Consider the following 17,315-nt stretch of genomic DNA (forward strand, 5'->3'; position numbering starts at 1 on the left):
ATTACTGATTGAAAGGGTTGTGAGGGGTCTGCCCTCTTATTGAGCCTGGTGATATTTGTGGTTAGGGGAAAAGTGATTGTGTTTGACACAAAGCAGAGTTGTGAGAATGCACAACTCTAAACTGAAACCCCAAATCTACCTCCCCTATCATTTCAGGTCATTATTAAAGACACTTCCAGGAGAAACACCTTCATTTTGCTGATATTACATAACTGGAAATTCAGTTGTATTTCTGAATGAGAGTAGGTAGAACCCTTTGTTTGTTTTCCCCTCTTTATGTTAATGAGACAGGTTTGTGGTCAATTGAACATCTATAATGCGCATCTTTCTGGGAGGGCTTGAGTATACATTTGCACTCCTCTAAGAATCAGATCCACATAAGGTTACGGGGAGTGCAGATCCTTCTCCATTCAAGGTGAGGAACTGAAACAACCAAAGATGTTCTAATGGGCCAAACAAAGTTAAAGTGAAGACCCAAACCAAGTATCACAGAACATGAAAAAAAATGCAAACAGCACAGTGTCTCTGGGAGATAATTTGCTTCCAAAAGTAAATTTAATTAATGAGTCCAATATTATCATTATTGTATCTTTGTTCTACCAGTGGATCATTCATAAAATGTCTATTTTCCAAACCAACCAATTTAAAAAAAATAGATTTAGGTCTAGTAGACTGAACAGGGAAAAACAGCAGTGGCCCCTTCCATTAGCATTGCAGGAACTTAAGTCTTGTTCTCAAGTAACTTCACTCAACTAAGGACCCATTCAGCCAAATATTCCTATTATCTTCCATGCAAAGGCAGACAGGTTGGCAACTTCAAGACTAACTCATTCAGAGAGGCATAAGCTTTCTTAGGCCACAGCTAACTTCGTCAGATGCTATGAATGAGATTTAAAGATGTCCTTACATGCCTTGCTGAATAGTGTGACAAGGTTCTTTGGGTAAATCTGATATATTTTATTAAAGCAACTCAAATAGTTGGAAAAATTCTTCTTTGCAAGCTTTCTGGTATAAATACCCTTCATCAGGCTGAGGAAGCATCTGCAGTTGGTGTGTGCTTTTCCTAGATGGAATAAATAGTAAACCAGCCACAGACTTCTGAATAGTTTACTTGCTGAATAGTGTGGAGTCATGATTGTTCTTAAATCCATTGCTGAATAGGGGCCTGAGAACAGAATTTGACTCAAGGTGTTTTCTTCACCGTTCATATAGTGACAGTTTAAAAGCAGTTCTAGTTTTCCTTACTTCATCAGCCCCCTATGTAGATTTCCATAATATTTCAGCACTACAGTTTCCCTCTGTATACATTAAAATAGAGAATATTTTCCATTTATTTTATTCACAAAAGGTGTAATTTAAAATAAATAAAAGTGATGAGCTTGCTATTTTGTAATATTTAATGTAAAATTACAGCAAAACATTTACCTACTTCACTTTATTCAGACAAGTACCCACTTTGAAAGGGAAGTTTCAAGAGAGAGGAGTAAGGTAGCAGGGTTTTTTGGCTTATTAAAAGAAATAGTATATGGAATAGAAGAGGAGGGGACTCTGTCAGAAACAACATCTGACTACAGAGAAGAAGGGGAAAGAACTAGTGTGTGGGTAAGGGATATATAAGGCTGTGTCAAGCACAGGTTTTGCTGGATACATTGATATTTTAGCATAATAACACAATCACTGCAAGCCCCTCTAAATGTAACTTGTTCAGGAAAAAATGACACTTTAAGTTACTACATTTGAAGTATACTTAGAGTATCAATGAAACAGATTCTTTAGGAATTAAAATTAGGTGCAGCGCACTTCTCTTCTGACAAGACAAAATAAAAAGGCTGTTTTTACTTTAGATAAGAATTTTGGCTGTGTGTTATCAGTTAAAGCAATGGAGCAGGGCTCAGTTCACCTGGGTTCTAGTTTCAGATTTCCCACTAACTCACAAAGTGACCTGGAAAAAGTCACTTATGGCCAAATTTTCAAAACAGCCAAAAACTGCACTTTTGTGAATTTTTAAAAAATTAACCTACTAACTACATTTAGAATCAGCCTAATTTCAACAGTCTATATAAGAGAAATGTGGCTTCTGAGATTATAATTACCAGGTTTCCCAGGTGTTTGTATGCAAGTGTCTGGATGTCTATGTATAACAGATAATTATGCAGTTGATTCATTATATCTAAACATACATGATAAACTTAAGATAAAACAAAAGCCAGTTCTTGTTTGGCTCTCTGCTTACCTTTTGCCCACAAATCCACCTCAACCAGAACTAGTTCTTATATTCCAAACCTTGCAGCAAATTTCAAACAGCTGCCATTTTTTCAGTTATAAAAGAACCTGACATAAAAATACTTCTTTGCCTCCAAATGGAAATCAGGTGACATTTTTATAAGTAGTGCTGTAGTCCAGGTCAGTGACACTATGTATACAATGAATCAGCAGTGCTAAAAGTATCTGTAGGTTATCCCTTTGAAGAAGGACTCTATGCCTTCTGCTGACCCATAACTATATGGTGTATGTAGACCTAGAAGTTCACAAGATACCAGGTTAGCTAAATATACAGCAATTACACCTTTGCATAGTATAATTTTGGAATTTTGCAGGTAAAAATATATGAATAATAATACCAGTAGGCAAGCAGTTTTAAAATTATGAATTGCCTAAGCAAACTGTTCTTACATTCATGGATACATAACAAAGTTTGGTGCTAAGATTTTTGTCACGTTCATTTGGGATAATCTGCATAAACACATGGTTTCACAATTCTTGAGTAACATGGCCAATGAAACTTGTATGCCATATAGTGAAGATCCCTGGAGAGAAAACAAAAGTGTACTTATGTAATCTGAGGCCATAATGATCAGCTCTGAGATTGATATGCATACATATTGCATGGCTAGCTATCTTGTAATTAATAAGTAGCTTGCCATGATTTCTGTTTTTACGTGGATTTGTTAAACTTCAATGAGATTGAGGAGCACACTATAACATATCAAAAGACAGAAAACTGAGAAGGCATTTCAGACTGAGACTAGAAAAACAGTTACTTCACACTCTCATAAAATAATCAGCTTATCAAAATGGTTCAATTGTTCAAATTCAAGCATCTGAAGTCTGAATCCTAAATTCATATTTTAGCTCCTCAATAAAAATGGCTTGATTTTCCTGGGTGGAGACCCTCTGAAATTCCCAACAACTCCAATGGGACTTGTAGATAGTCACAACTCTTGACAAATCAGAAAAAAGAAAAAATGTTATTGGGCCACCTGCATGTGGATTCAGGAACCTAACTTTCATCACCAAGGTTTGAAGATTTTAGATTAAATTCTCTTTTATTTAATTTAGGAAATACCACTCATGGTGTTTGAGATGCTTACCTAAGCATTGTGTTAAAAAATCATTATTATCCTGGGGAGCCTGATTTTGTGCCAATAATCTCAAGGTAAGCACCCTTAGTTTGAATTTACAGTCAACACACAACTATATATACACATATCATACATATATGCATGATTACATGCATAAGTATACTTTTCATTTTTTCTTACTGGCATCCAAATGATTGTCTTAGCAATATGCAATACTCTAATCAGAAAAATGTTGCTTGCCTTCTGATAGACTTAATCTATATAAATTTATTATGTTTCAATCACTTTCTATTTAAGAGGCACCTGGAACTGTAAGAATTAAACAGAACTGCAGAGAAGATACTGAAATATGCCACCATTTGACTTTTGTCTAAATTAAAGATGTCATTAACAGAGGTCACAGGGCACGATATGTAGCTAAGCAGGTCCTTAGACAGATTACAGAGCATGAAAGTGACATTGATGACATTATAGAATTCTGACAATGAAACAGACTTCCAGACACAGGGAGTGAAGATCACATGATCAAAATGTCTAGCATATCTAGACATTGTTGCTCTGTTTCTAATTTAAGGGAAAAAGTACTCAGAGTATGATTTTGAGGGAAAGTCTCTGTTACTCAAACATATCCTTTACCACTAAGTGATTACATGGCGAAAGAAGTAAAACCAAAGTATAATAGCAAAGGAGGGTTAAGAATTACATCAATACACTTCTGAGTCTTGTGGACATGAAGATTACAGAGAAACTAATAGATAAGAAACATTTCCTAATAGAAAAAGATGCATGGAACAAGAACTGTCCAAAGTGGCACTTAAATGCAAATTAAATGACAAAGTTGTTTGTTTGTTTTTAAGGAATGCATAAAGTGGTCTTTTTTATTTCCTCTCCTTACTATCTGGGGACATGATCCTGAATCCTTTGTTCAGCTATTCTTCCACTGGCTTCAGTGGTAGTTTTCTAACGTACAAGGAGGGCAGTATCCAATCAGAAATTTTACAAATTAAATTGAAATGCAAAACTTGAGTTCCCATTTCTATTTTCAACAGTAAACACATAAATAAAGGAGGAAGCACCAAATAAAGGAAACACCATTTAAAACTATGGAGTTGTTAAATTTCACAAATTCATTAAGGCTGAAAATAATTCTGGAAGAGGCAATAACAAGTAAGAGCTAAATTAGTCAGGACAGCAAGGAAACCAAAAGAAAAAAAGTAGAGACACTTTGAGAAATAATGAATAATGCCCACTGGAGCAACTAAAAAGTGCCCTGCAGGGATGTTTCACACAATACCTTCCACCATACAGATGGTTTTGGCAGGGCAATTCAAAACCTTGTTCTAAGCACCATCCTCATCAAAACTACAACGTTGATAAAATACTTGGAATAAAGAACAGCCCAACTTACAGTGTTGTGCATAACATAATTGGATTTTATGATTAAATTTGTAGTAGAAAGTTATACTAGAAATAGATCAAGATTTCAAAAAACTATAATTGTTTCTTTTTTTGGGAACCCAACATTAGAAAAAAAAAGATCCTCACTCATTTTCCAAGAAGGAAAAAAGACTGTAAAATGCACATCCCAATCTAATTTGCAAGGAGATAGGCTTAATGTTAGTCATGCAGACTTTCTGCTTTTTTAAAACTATAATCACTGGGGTTGATTTACTCCTTGGGTTTTTCTTGCAGACCTTGGATTGCAGTTTCTGGAACCAGTGAAAAAGTTGTGCAGAGTAGAGGTGAAGTGGTCTAACCCATCTGCCATACTATTTCAAACTGGTAGCCCCAGAAGATAGGTGCTATATCTCACCAAGTGGTGAAACAAGTCACAGAGGGAGGCAGAGCCATGTGCTTGGGAGCTGTGACAACTTATTTAAATCTCCCACTGAAGGGTTTAATGGTACTGGAAATTTAGAGGCAATTGAAAGTTGTTTTCCACTGATAGTAACCTAAGTGACCTAGCAAACTGCATCCACAGGTGTCTGCTTGGGTAAATCAAACCAAAGTCCAAACCAGAAGTCTGGATCAAAAACTCACACCCAACTTGAAAAAAGTACATTTCTGAATTGAAAATCTATGGCTTAGACCAACTCTCTAAAGGGATGGACACAGAACCCCAAATCCATGTCCCAGAAAACTTGAGGAATACATCACTTGGTAAAATTAATCTCTTTGGAGACCCTCTCACTTGCATCTTGAGGCTCATCAAAATGAATATTATAAATTAAAAATGATAAATAATAGATTATTTACCTTCATACTGCAAGAATATGTGGTGATGTAAGACCCATTTCTTGGTTTTTGTGCTAGGTTGTGAGCTATACATGCAGGCACAGCCTTAGGAGATTATAATCACTAGATATATGGGGCCAAATCTTGTTCATGCGTAAGGGGAAAGCCACAGGTTTTATTGTGCTAAATATTCTTGATTTTCTTGATTTTTCATCCCCACTTTTTGTAATAACTGAGGTCTTGGACATATGGCGCATTAACACTGGGGTAATTCATATTATTTTTGTACACCAGGGTAAATTACACTAGAATCTATAAAAGAAAGATGGCCAGGTATTCAGGGGTAGCAACTGCAGTAGATGTTATTAAAGCACCTGACTACTAAGATGCAGGCAAGAAGGTAGAGGCCTGCTTGTACAAGAACAAATTGCTACCACAGTATGACTATGGGTACGTGCCGCATACACAGTGGGCGCATCTACATGAGACACTACATCACTGTAGCAATGAGCATCTAAAAATTACCATGTGCTGCTGGGACTGCGCAGTCATTTAGTACTTGCTAAAGCAAGTAAAAGATTTCAGGTGTCCTTAGCACCAGTGCCACAATTTAGTTAATTTAGAGGCTGGGCACATACCACATTTACATCACTGTAATTTGCCTTTACATGGGTTTTAAAAAGGAATGGACACATGATATATAGCCTTGCATGGATATAAAACAGAAGTAAAAATGCAACAGCATAAGTTATACTGGGCACGTCTAATGCTAAGCCAAGTACTAAATGACTCTGCAGTACCAAATGCGCAGTCAGGGTCATGTGTAGATGTGCCCAGTAAAACTTATGCTGTTGCATTTTTACTTCTGTTTTATATCCATGCAAGTCTATATATCATGTGTCCATTCCTTTCTAACACCCATGTAAACACAAATTACAGTGACGTAAATGTGGTATGTGCCCAGCCTGTTAATTAGCTAAACTGTGGCACTGGTGCTAAGGACACCTGAAATCTTTTCTCGTCCCTGCTCCTGGTCTTGGGTAGCCTAAGACAAATGACTTCAACTGCCTGTGCCTTATTTTCCCCATATGCAAAGTAAAGCTACAGGCTTAATGATAAGCAGCAAAAAGACAGGATGTAGTAACAGTAGTAATATGTGCTAACATATCTCTGTTTTACAGCACTTGTGTAACTAATGGTTAAAGCAAAATAGAAGTGGAAGAGACAGACTAAAAAAGAGAGAGAGAAAAAATGTAGAACAAGATGGGAGGACGGGGACAAAGAACAGTAGGAGTTCAAGGAGACGGGAGCTGATGATAGATTTTGCTAGGTATAGTTAATTGCTAATGACAATCCAATTTACACTGCATACTCTTCTGTTTGTTTTAGCATATGTGTGTTTGTTGCTCCAGCTGTGGGAACAGTAGAATCTCAGATCTGACACACAATAACTGTGAGAACATTTCTGTGCAAACAGAAAATCTAAGCAGCATATCCAACATGTGAATGAGCAAGAACTAGAGTCACATCTCCAGAAGGATTGGCATACAGTTGTTGCCACCCAGTTAGATGTATAAACATTCCAGAGTGAGAGTACAAGAAAAAGAAAATGTATACAAAGCGATGCATATATGAGTGCAAAAGTTTGATAGATGTGTTTGTAAATTTGATACACAGCTAGGTAATGCCTTTGGGAAGATTGAGCACATCAAGTTTTGGGTAGCTTAGGCTGGGGTTTGTTTTGCTGATGAATTTATTGGTTGGTATGTTAATTTTTTTAATGTGCACTTAGGGTGAATCCCTTAGATTTATGGTGCACTTCATTATTGTCAGGGAGTGATGTTTTCAAAATCACCTAGGTTTTTCAGGAGTTTAAATCCCATTTTCAAAAGTGACTTAGTGCCAGATTCAGTAAAAGACTTAAGCACCTAAATTAGGATTTATATAAAATTGAGGTAGCTTTAAGCAGAATTGGTGCCTAAATCCAGAACTGCAGCTCTGAAATCCCCCACTCACCTTCTGGAAGTTAGCCCTGAAGGTTTCCTGACTCCAAAGCCAACTTACATTTTGACCTTAAAGTTCCGCAGGTGCCTAGAGTTGTGGTTCTGTACATGCCCAGGACTGCCCCAGTCTTGACAAGTCTAGACAACTGTACACCTAGCTCATACCTATACACAATCGGGATCCAGAAACTGGGCGTTCCCTTGCCCTGAGGGAATCAATCTGGTAGGCGTTTTCAGAGTATGCATAACACAGCAACAGAACTGGGATTCTCACAAAATGCAGTTGCAACCATGACTTTCTTTTTAAACACAATAAGCAGTGGTTAGAGTACTTCACCTCTGCTCTACCTAGTTTTAAATCCATTTTTCCCACCTCACAGAAGAATACCCTAACCATGAAGTAGCCTAATGAATATGTACTTTGGTCTGCACAGTAGCACGGATTCACCAGATAGGATGGAGAGTGGGTACAACACTTTGCTTCGAAGCTGAAGATGTAGGTTCAAATGAGCTCATGCTGAGAAAGGGATTGAACATAGTTCTACCAGTTCCAGGGCTAATTCTCCAAACATCTGGCTATTAGATGTCCTCCTCCACCAATAAGTCATCCCTGCTTATTTCCTTAAGAAAAAAGGCATAGGCATCTACCTTCAGGTGAGGTTTTGGGGCAATAAGTCATCTGTGGATGGACACACATGTATGAAGTCCTCAGTAAGGCACCTAGCTTCCAGAAAGCAGCAAGTTTTAAGGCACACTCCTGTCAGTAGCATTTTGAATTGGTTATCTCTGGGCAGCTACATGGTGAGAGTGCTGATTTGAGGTTGTTTAGCTCACTGTCTCTTTTGGATCCCATCTTCAGGAACCTACTTCTCTCTATGTACTGCACAGGGAGCAGAGGCTTCTAACACAGGGTTCTGGATTTCACTCAGAGAGACAGGAAATCCAATTAGGCACTGAAGCAGCTATCTTTAAGGCACACAAAGTCCTTTATTGGAAGTGTCAGTACGCATCTACCAGACTGTTGTCATCCCTACCCTTTTGTATGGATGTTGGTGCCTGCCACTTTAAGTCCTGAGCCAGGCAGCCAGCAGGTACTTGATTGCAGCAGCCATTTTAGTTTCCTCACTGCCTATATAAATAGATCAGTTCCCTGCTGGCAAGGGAGGCAGCAACATTGCTTGACTGCAAGGCTTCATAGAACATCCTTGAGGTAAGGGAGGAGCTGTAGGGGATAGTCTGGAGGCTTCTGGTCCTGAGCATGACCTAAAACTGCACCCTGCCAGGAGTGGGTGGCCTGATGGGGCTCTCAGTGGTGTGGGAGCCCCCAGGGAACGCCAAGCCAGTTACCACCCTCATGAAAGGTGGGTCAGGGCACCTTAACCCCAGCTCTCACAACTGGGTGGGTCACCTGCTAGTAGGGTCCAGAGGGCAGACCCCAGAGAGAGAGTGGGGCTAGAGGCTCAGATGCCTGGTGTAGAATACCCTCGACTAGTCAATACTGGGGCCAGGACCAGACTGGTCAAAAGGGTCAGGGGCCCACCACGAGGGACGCCCAGAGCAGAGGGCCTGGGGTTCTGACTGGCCATGGAGGCAAGGCCAGGGCCTGTGTGGCCAAAGGTCCTGGGGGGACCATGCCCGAGAGGGAAATGGTTCAGGGAGCTAGGTAGCTCTGAATGAGGGTGGGGTAGGCCACCTGAATGGAAGGATCTAAGAGAGGTCCTGATTGAAGGATTCTGGGGCCCAGTGTGGGGGCTGGTGATGATAAGAACAGTGGATGCCATCTGCAAGGCATGGGCTACGGTGTAGGGGAGGTCCGGAGCCGCAAATAGTGCCCCCTGGCATCAGGGCAAAAAAATGGGCAACCTCCTGCCTAATTAAGATCATTAATTAATTAACAACAAGGCATAGCAGGTGGGAAGGCAGGTGGCTGGCCCAGAACAGGTGGGTGGGGCCATTTGTAGATGGGCCCTGAGAAGGCCCCCCTGTTACAATGTGAAACTTGAACAACATTTCAGAAACACTTGAAAGCTTTGGAACATTACCATCAGTGATGTCTTCAGAAAATTCTCCGTATCAACTGAAAGGACAGAAGAACAAAGGCCAGCATTCTGGGTCAAGCAAACGCTGCCAACATTGAAGCCATATTTAAATGGCATCAACTCTGCGGACAGGACATGTCATAAGGATGCTTGACAACCAGCTCACAAAACAGGTCCTATACTCCCAACTCATCAACCGTTGCTGCTCTAGAGGTGGAGAAAAGAAGATATTCAAGGACACCTTGAAGGCCAATCTGAAGAAATGCAATATTAACATGAATATCTGGGAGACTCAAGCACTGAAACATCCCCAATATTGTACGGCAAGGCATCCATCATTCTGAGCAAATACACCCCATTATGAAGGTGAATAAATGAGAGACAGAGGGACAGAGCTATGACCTTACATCCTCAAGATCTACTTTTTCCTTCTGAAATATTTACCGTGCCTGCAGTTGAACATGTAGAATCTCAGATCAGGCTCAGTCATCTACAGATTCTTCAACAACTTCCCTATTTACAGGAAGACATTCATCCTTGCATCAGGGTACTGATGATGGTTTCTCACATCTATGTATGACTACTGTGGTCTCTAATTACAATATTCATAGAACTCCAATAAAATATTCCTGACCTTGAGCTATGGAAACATTTTGCAGTTAGATTTGAAGCATGTTATGATGTGCTATATGCCATTTCAGTCGAGTGAAGGCGTCTGACTGAGTTTTGGCTGTGACCTCCCTCCCACTGGTTCTAACTTATTAGTAACTTGTATTGAATTATACCAGAATTAATTATTAATTTAAGTACATTATCCATATTTTGCTGTCACAAGTGGAAAAAAGTGCATGGCTGTGAATAATCCATGCAATGGTTTATGGACCCCAAATTCCCTAGGGAGTATCAGATCTCCACCTGATGTCCCTGAGTGCTGGATTTTGCATTTAGATCTCTGAGTTAACAGATGTGTACAGTCAGATACAGACAGACAGTTCCCACTTGATGTGGCATCTGAGGAGGCTCACGGGCATTGTTCATTTTAGTGAGTTCATCAGATATCTTGTGCTCATGAAATTTGTCCCAGATCTATTATATTCAGTATGTAAATAGCTAGTATTCTGCACTGAGCTAAACTTGCCAGGTTTAAGCACCAGTATATTAGGCATACATGTTTTGTAATGTGCCTCCCTGAAAAAAACACAGCCATGATTTAGAACAAAGATCTCTATGCCTGAAAACAAAATTAAATCTTAAAATTAAAATGTAAATCTATGGTGATCCTGCAATCTTATACAATTTTATCAGAAACATTAGGAATCAAAATATTCAAAACCATTGTTAAAATGTACAGCAGTCATTTTTTCAGTATTGACAAAACCAAGTGTTCAAATATCACGTCAGGCCTTAAAAATCATGAAAATGATTTAAATATGATGACATTATAAAATGTACATAATTGAACACAATTTGGTTTATTCCTGATACCTTTTGCTGTTTTGGAGTTTCTGGTCTTACGGTTTTAAGATTTATTTTAAAACCATTAAGGATATATATATATTTATTTAAGAAAACACCAATTATTGAAGGAATAGTGATAAAATTGTGACAGTTGGAAACTTTGGCTGTTATACATCTTTAGAAAGAACTTTTGATTCAAAAGTGGGTGACTTTATGATGCCAAGGCCTTGTCCACACTTTTGCCACTTTAAGTTTGGTTTCCCAAACTTAAAGTGGCAAAAACCTGTTGGTTTGGTTTTGGGAACCAAACCTTCCCAAAACCAAACCAAAGAACATAGACACTGTACTGTCAGTCTAAAACTGCTTATAAAGCTCTATCTTATCTCAGTTTACATGATGTGAAAACTATACAAGTATGAAGCTCGATATAACTACAACTGCAGCCTCAGCTGAAAGCTCCATAAACTCAGTGAACTGTTTTGGGGATGAGGCTTAACACTTGTATAACACTTTCCAAAGGAACAATATGAGGAACTTCCAGGAAATATACAGTGATTAAAAAAGAGAAGTGGTATATTTCCACAGATAATTTATTGCCATATTTGTGAGGTCAGTTTTAGAATTACAATCCACTAAGATTAATTTATTATTCCAATGGAACCAAATGCAGTGAAAGAAGACAGAGGACATAAGCTTTTCTGGACATTGTCTCTAAAGAAAGTCTTGATTTGTCTTCCACCTGATCCATTCAAGCTATAGGCATGCAGATCTCCACTTTCTGCCAGGAAGGAAACTGGGGCTATGGGCCTGTATGGCACCAGTCCTACCTACTCCAGACCCTGTAAAAATGCTTATTCACCCTAAGTAGATACTGCCTGTGGATCAATTATCTTTTCCATGGAGCTCAAATCATTGCCTAGACATTTTTCTGGTGTGTGTTTTAGGGGCATAGGCAGCGGTTTTTTGGTGGGATTGTTTTGGTTTTTTTTGGAGGGAGGGATGGGGGGAGATAAATATTTTAATGTTTGTCTAATTAAAACACTAAATTCTCAGAAGTCAATCCTTGTTTTGTTTTGGATAGCTCATACCCATACACTTCTTGTTTTTGTTATTGGAAATTAAAAATACAAAGTTTTTGAAGGTTGTCTTTTTACTATCCTCTCCAAAATGCTGCAAAAAAATAAACAACATTTTTAATGGAAAATAACATACAGTTTTCAAACAGTACTACCTACCCTGCCTAAGAACTTTGTCACAGCTCTGATAAGAAGTCCATGAGACCGCTTCTCCAAAGGTGCTTTTGTTACGTGACCAGGATGTAAGAGCCCAGAGGTACTGCAAAAGAGTAGGACCTTCACACGGAGATGTCCAGCCTCTGCAGGGATTCCTAGATATCTGTACATGCACAACGTATGTTTGTTTACAGACTTTTTCCAGAATACAAAAAGCCTCTTCCTCATCCAAATGAAAGGGAGAAAGTAGGTTATCCTTCTGAGATTTCTTTACATTGATTCCTCTCCTGTTAATATTACTGTAGGAGAGAAGGATGATTTGTGCCAAAGAAAGCGCTACTTGGTGACTTGTTGAAAAGGGAATGAAAAATACCAAAGCAAGGATCAAATTGGACTAGGTTAAAATAAACTTCCCAGTAATAACATTCCTAAGAAAGTCTGAGCTTGGAACTCACTGAAGTATAAGAGTTTTTAAGCTTTGGCTGGTATTTGAAGTTGCAGATAATATCAACACTGATTTTTATTTTTTGTTGCTTGCCAACAGTAGATTCACTTATTGCTGGTGACTGATATATCAAATGGTAGAAATGAAGGCCATTTTAGGAAATCTACAACCCCTTCCTCTTATATTGATAGGAAAAGCTTTGGATCCTATGGGGGTTAGTTTATAGTTGAAACATTAAGTCAGAGGAAGATATTTTTGCTGGAAAATAGCTAATGTAGGGCCTATGTTTGAGAAAGGGGAAAAAATGATCCAGACACCTGCAGGCCCATTGGTCCGACCTGCATAGGATGCATGGCTTTGGAGCAAAGAAAAAAATAATTAAAGACATTGAGGGAAATGGAAAATGAGATAAAACACAACGTGGAGTTCACCTAAAATAGACTGTATTAGATTAATCTGTTATCTGGGAATAAATTAGCTGTGAACAAAGCTGGAAATTAGAAAAGGTTTCCCAATCAGCACATCAATCAATATCTAGAAAAACTTTCTAGTAGAAAAACCTTCCACGGGGTAAAAAATCTAACTACTTTAAAGATGGTTCTTGATCACTTTATGAAAGGGAATATATGACACGGTTGTTTGCAGTAGTAGGGCTCTGGACTCAATGACTCAGCAGGTCTCTTCCAGGCCTATGTTCTTATGTTCTTATTAAGAAAGACTATAATACCCTGCTATTACCTCCCAATGTGTGACTTACCAGCACAATGCCCTGGGAATACTATTCATTCACCAGTTGGGCTTTCTGTTTAATTCATCCTCTTGTTCCAGATCTTCACATTGAAAAGCCATCATTGCTAAACCATGTGAGCATTCAAGGAAAGGGAAATTGGGATACAGAAGTCCTAATTGTGATGGAAGATTCTGAATCTGGTGAGCTGACAGGCTCACTCACATTGAAGTTAGGAACCAAATCATGAACTTTGCCCTTTTGGGGAGACTTTAAAAAAAGGAAGGGTTGTTGATGGAGATGGTAAGAAGAATAATCATTCAAGGCAAAGCTCAAAGTAGTTTAGGGAAGGGGACAATTTTAATTTTAATCCTGAGATTCCTAGTAGTAAATCAGTAAGATCTAAATAAGGCTGACTATTAATCTTAGGGCGTCTTTTTTTTTTTTTTAGTGAATTAATCGTTTTCCTTACTACAAAATTTAGCATGCTTGTGATGTTGTGGATGGATGTTATCATTTTTTCCATTATTAGAATATCTTCCAAACCACATCAAATCAGTTTTCAGCACTTTAAAATCAATGTAACTAGTGTTCTTGAAGGCCAAGGAATAGGAATGGGGGATATAAAATGCAATTCTTCCTATGCTCTCTGAATGTAGTTGATCTTCTGCACTGTAAGTCTCAAACTTCATAAATAAAGATGATACTTCAATTCACCGCCAAATTCTGGAATTTATTTCATGTTAACAATGAAAAAAGTATGTTTCTCATCAGTGGCTTTTTTGCTATAAAAGGGCCATCATTTTCTTTTCTGAGGCCTGCACTCTGTCACTTCTTCTCTAAATATTCAGGATTTCATTCTGATTTCACACTGATTTTACATTGGTAGAATTCAGCAATATATTTTAGCATCTGCTTGACTTCATTAACACCATGACTCTGCCATTTGAACTCCAGGTACTTAACTGAAGTGCAAAGGTTATGCTGGTCTGAAAAACAAGAGTCAGGTACTAAGTAGTATGAGTGTATAACATTTACCCAGAAGGTTCTCTTCAAGCTGTTGGCCTCCTTAGATTTTCCTTAGGTAGCTACTAAGTAGTACACTAGTATAGTTTTATATAGTTAAAGGTTTTTGAAGATGCTTATTATCATACAGATCATCCCTGTGAATAGCTATAAAATGACTTTCCATACTAAACAATCTGAACCAACAAGAAAAAACTAAAATTATATTTTTTCCTGAGAATTTCTCTTATTCAGAATGCTCATGACTCAGTAGAAAATCTAAAATAGCATCTCCATTTCATTCAGAAACCAGCCCTTATTTGATCCTGTGTTCCTTCTTCACAAGACAATCACCACTTTCCTCTAGCAACCTCTCCTAAAAGGGTAAGGAATACCAGAGCCCTAGGTTTATATCCATTAAACTAAACCATAAGGAAACATGGGCAGAGGATTTGTGCAAGAAAATTACAATTTAAGTAATCAGCTTCAGTGCTTACATTCAATTGTTGCAAACACTAAAAAGCCCTGAAAATTTAGCCTTTTTTTTTTTTTTTTTTTTGCAAACCCAATGCTCGGGAAAAGCTGACAACATTTATGTTGCCAGGCTCGAGCATTTCAGAATGAAGGCCTGGGAAAAACACTTTTGCTACATGTTAAACAAAACAAAGACAAACATTTGTTATCTCATCTTTCTCTCTCAGTTTTTGGCGATTAAAATATGTATTTCTTATGTGGGCAATTTTTGACACTTCAGAGATATTATTACTACTCTTTCTCAAAAGGAACATGATATACAACAAAAATAAAGAATGAAAATTAGGACATTAAAATGCCTCATGTGGCAAATAAAAATGCAAAGAAGCAAACATGAGAGCAATAGTGACATTTTAGCTCATGTTCTAAGAAGACAGAAGACATTTATAACGTAAATTACTACTGCATTAGAGCTGTCTGTCTGTTTTCCCCTACTCTTAGAGGATATACACAAGAAAAATAAGTGATAATAGTTGTTTAAAAGAGGATTTTTTATTACTTTCTCTGGACTGATGGGAAGAGTACACAGACACAATAGGGATTACAAGTCTCTTTGATGAAGTCTCCATTTTTTAAACCTGTTTTTCCCTTCTTCAAGAACAAGAGATAATCTCTCTGAAATGAATATTTTCCCCTTTTGAAAAACTGATTCAAACAAAAGATAATTAATAATGTAAGGTTTCAAAGCCAGAGTAAATGCAAAGGGAAATCATACATATGTGTATAAGATTAGCAGAGGGCCAAGATTATGAAATTTCACAAGCCAATGAATCTCTCAGATGACTGGCTGGTTCAGTAAAAAGCAGGAAGAGAAAAGGTAATGAGCATACAACCTCTTGTAATTTACAAGTTAAAGTCATGCTTTGACAACACATGGATCAATTAGATCCCCCCTGATTTAGTTTTGACATGTTAATGTCTGAGTCAAAAGAGGTTAGTGTAAATATATTTACTTTATTGGCTAAAACTAAACTCTCACGGGATGCCTTTATACTGATTCAGACAGAGGAAAAGATTTATCTGGATCTCTCAATCCATGTTTCAGATAAAACATGAGTTTAGTTCTGTGGTTTTAGTTAGCTAAAATGCAGTTTGATAAATAACCCCCCCCAAATTCTTACTTCATCAAATATGAGACACAGAATTGAAGCAAGTTTACATGAAATACTTTTTTATTATTTCAGTTTATGAGTGGGCAACTGTTCTCATTTGTGGTATATCTCAAAACAATGGTTTAGTTTAATTTGACAGGGAATTACTGTCACTTTTGCTTTGCTACTGCTTCCTGTTGGGGGTAAGTAGTCTATTCTTTAGTATGACAGAGTCCTACAGCTGAATGGCTGATAGTGTCAAAGGGCTATTAATATGCTAAGCCTTTTAGTGGCATGGGATAGCTCCATCCTGTTCTCTCCAATTGTTGCAAAAGGACCCTGAAACTCATCACTTGACCTGAAGAATCGAAATACTGAAATTTGATATTAATTTAACCTCTCATCTGTAAAAGAATAAAATTGCATGGCAGACACTCTGCTAATGTCATTTCACAAGATCTACATGAATAAGTTGGTAATTTTACTACATTTGCATTACTTTTTGATCATGATAGCAAACCTAGGCATAAAAACTGTGTAACCACTAGAAGAATAATCTCATAATTAATTTTGTATGGTATGACATGAGCTCAGCTCTTCAGAGCCAGATAATACTAAAATGCCTGGGCAAAATCATCTTAATTTTTGTGATGATTGGCATAAGGAATGGAGGAAAAAATGTATACATCACATCACGAATGTCACTATGAATAAACATCTGCAACACAACTGAATAGCGCTTTAACAGATAGGGGTCTTTATTTTTTTAAACAATGTGAGACCCTAAAACAGTTATCTTAAACATATTTTCAACATTCTAGTCTTAGGAGTTTGAAGAAATAACTATTTTACTGACCATTTAAAAACACTTGTCAAGACTCACATCTTTTGTAACCAATTTGTTCAGATATTTGGGTAAGTAGCGGAATATAAATATCGCATATAATATTAATTAAATTAGTAATCCCACCTGGATTTTTTCAATGCGAAAGATTATTGATCAGTAAGAAAGAAGGATAAAAAATTCAGAGGAGGATATGGAAGAAATAACAACAACAAAATAAGAATAAGAAACAACAACATCAAGTTTCAAAAGCAATGCATAGGAAGTCTTGAGGAAAGTGTGGTAAGCTTGATAAGAAAAACTTAGTCAAGCACTTCTGGAAAGCTTTCGAATTAATTAA

This window comes from Alligator sinensis, unplaced genomic scaffold, assembly GCF_000455745.1.
Source record: "Alligator sinensis unplaced genomic scaffold, ASM45574v1 scaffold573_1, whole genome shotgun sequence".
NCBI classification, from domain to species: Eukaryota; Metazoa; Chordata; order Crocodylia; family Alligatoridae; genus Alligator; species Alligator sinensis.